We start from the raw sequence: 2,772 nt of genomic DNA, 5'->3' as shown, positions 1-2,772 counted from the left end.
ATCCGGCTCAGGAGAGTGACAGGACTCATAACGGGACACTGTCACTTTAGGAAACATCTACATAAGCTAAAGCTTGTAGGCAGTCCGGTCTGCCGAGGATGTGAATCGGCGGATGAAACTTCTCTGCATATCCTGGGCGAGCGCCCGGGATTTGCACGCAGCAGAATGGCGCTCCTTGGGAGACCCTACTTGGAACCTAAGGAACTGAGAGAAGTGTCAGCAAGGAAGCTTTTGGACTTTGTAAAAAGGACAAATCTACTTGCTGAATAGGACTAGTAGTGGCCTAATCAGGCCGCAGTGCTATGGGACTTATTAGGAATCAACCACTAGAAGTAGAAGTAGAAGAAGAAGTAGTAGGGGCATGTAGGGGAAGCAAAAATATGGTGATTTGACGCAACTTACTGTTATACTAAGCAGCCGGCGAAGCAAGAAGAGCGCCAGAGGAAAGGGCCCTCGCCGGCGAGGCCCAGCCAGAACAAAAGGAGGTCCCATAAAGCGCCTACACCGGCCGCATTTGCGGTCGGGGTCCACCTACGAAGGCTGTCCAGGCCTACACGAGATGAGGCAGGATAAAGAGGGATAATCGCCCTCGATCCAAAATCATTGAGGCCAATTTCTAGCCATGGAATAATGGCGCGTGTTATATACTAAGTTGCATCCCTGAAAAGTTATAGGCCTTGAATGTGGGGTTGTAAATTTGGAAAAAATCAATATCTCAGTTATACTTGAAGTTAGAAAAACCAAATTTGGTACACGGTGTGAGTGTACCAAGAGCATTAATCGATAGTAAGTAAAGTTCAATAGAAGCATTTTAAACGGTTGACATTAAAATGGAACAGACTTAAAAAATTATTACTATATTTTAAGGGGAATTTAATACTAAAACTTTTTTACTCTTGTTAGTTTTCAAAAAAATACGAATAACTAATAATAGGCCAATCAATAAAGCAATAAAAAAGTCTTGTCTTGACAAAAATAATACTCGCGCGCCCGACATTTTACACCGATGTTCAAGTGCATGTTCCATCCATTTCGCTGCATTTTAACGTTCTATAGTATTTAACTTGTAGTTTTGAAAACCGGTATTAGAATTAAAATCGGACCATTTTTAAAGCAAACAGACTCCCGGCAAAAAATGCATAAAAAATTTGAAATTGCAATTGCGCAAAAACTAATGGTCCGAGAGCGCCTGCCTTTTGCACACTTAAAGTTGATATAATTATCTACTTCTGTGCCAAATTTCAGCTCTTAATCTTCATAAATGACAAAGTTATGAATTTTTGAAAATAACGCCGAATTTTCCAGTTTTTCGGGATTTTCTCCGGTTCTAATCAACGGACCGAATCGTTCGATCTCTCATTTTCTTCGAAATTTAATTTCCTACAACTTTTCCAATTACAGAATTGAGATTGCTCTAGTAGTTTTGGTTTTATAAGCAAAAAACCAAAAAAACGCGTTTTTTTACTAAAATGTTAATAACAAATTAATTAACGAGAGTTGCTAGTCGAAAACCCACCAGAGTATATATCTACGGACTGTCTTTTAAATGATGGCACAGGTGGTATGCTGTAAGTATTTTTGTCACATAAAAAACCTATATTGGCTGGCCTATAATACGTATTGCAGCTGTTATTTAAAATCATCGAAAATTCAAGTTGACTATGAATTTAAAGTCAAACTTTATTTAAATATACCTGGTTGCATCTTAAATGTTTATTGCAAACAATCTTGGTATATTTTACTATTTTTTGGGTCACCCGATAAACGTTTTGCACGACTAAATTTCCCTGATATTAACTTGTTCAGAGATGCATAAAGTTACGAAGGGTGGGTATTTCAAAGGGGATCGAGCTTTTAGATCAAAACTGATATTTCCATGTAGAGGGAGACTGAATTGGAAAAACAGAAATGACAGTTTCAATAGAAATAGCTTGTTATGTACTTAAATATTTATTTTTACATTTTATAAAATAATGGGTGTCTTTAGCGAGCTTATTTAAAGCCAGTGTAATTAGTGCCGAAAAACATATCTAAGTATGTGCGAAATTTACTGTAAAAAAATAAATAAAAACTAAATTTAACATCTTTCTTTTTCGAGTAAAAGCAAAAAAGAAACATATAATTAAAAAAAATGTATAGTGCACCTAAATTGCTTCAGTTCAATTTTAGTACGTTGCAGCTTTGCATGATGTTTTTGTGAAATTTGAAATGTCGGTAGTAGGTGCCTGTGAAATGGGACACTATAGTAGGATCATATTCGATGCAAAGTAATAAATCATTGCCTGTCAAGGGATCCAATGCAGTACGCTTTTAAGGGTTTTAGAAATTGAATAATTTCTTTACACATTATGAAGGGACGAGGGGATCAGTTCACGTCTGGCACTCTTGTTCCTACAAAAATTCCTTTATTCTCATAAACTATTTATTTTAAATGTAATTTATTATAAATCCAATTTGTTTTCTAAATTCCACATATGTACTACATTTTACTTCTGTACGCGCCACTGTTGTTTACTTGTTTTTTGGAGGCGCTCTCTAATTGACGGCAAAGCTCGCCAGGTTAGTATTTGACGTATAACCGACCAGTTCGTACACTCGATGCACCTGGGCGACTACAGCTACTACCAGAACACAGTGCGTATGCAGCGGTATTTCAGATTTTACATTCCATTTCATTTTAAATTTGAAATGGTTCATCTTACGCCTCCTAAAAATGATGAAACGATTTTCTTTTGATAAAAGACCGACAATTTTTTGCTCTACTTTGCATCG

The sequence above is a fragment of the Anoplophora glabripennis genome, unplaced genomic scaffold (assembly GCF_000390285.2).
Source record: "Anoplophora glabripennis isolate ALB-LARVAE unplaced genomic scaffold, Agla_2.0 scaffold1837, whole genome shotgun sequence".
Taxonomy (NCBI): domain Eukaryota; kingdom Metazoa; phylum Arthropoda; class Insecta; order Coleoptera; family Cerambycidae; genus Anoplophora; species Anoplophora glabripennis.
This window is presented reverse-complemented; position numbering follows the sequence as displayed.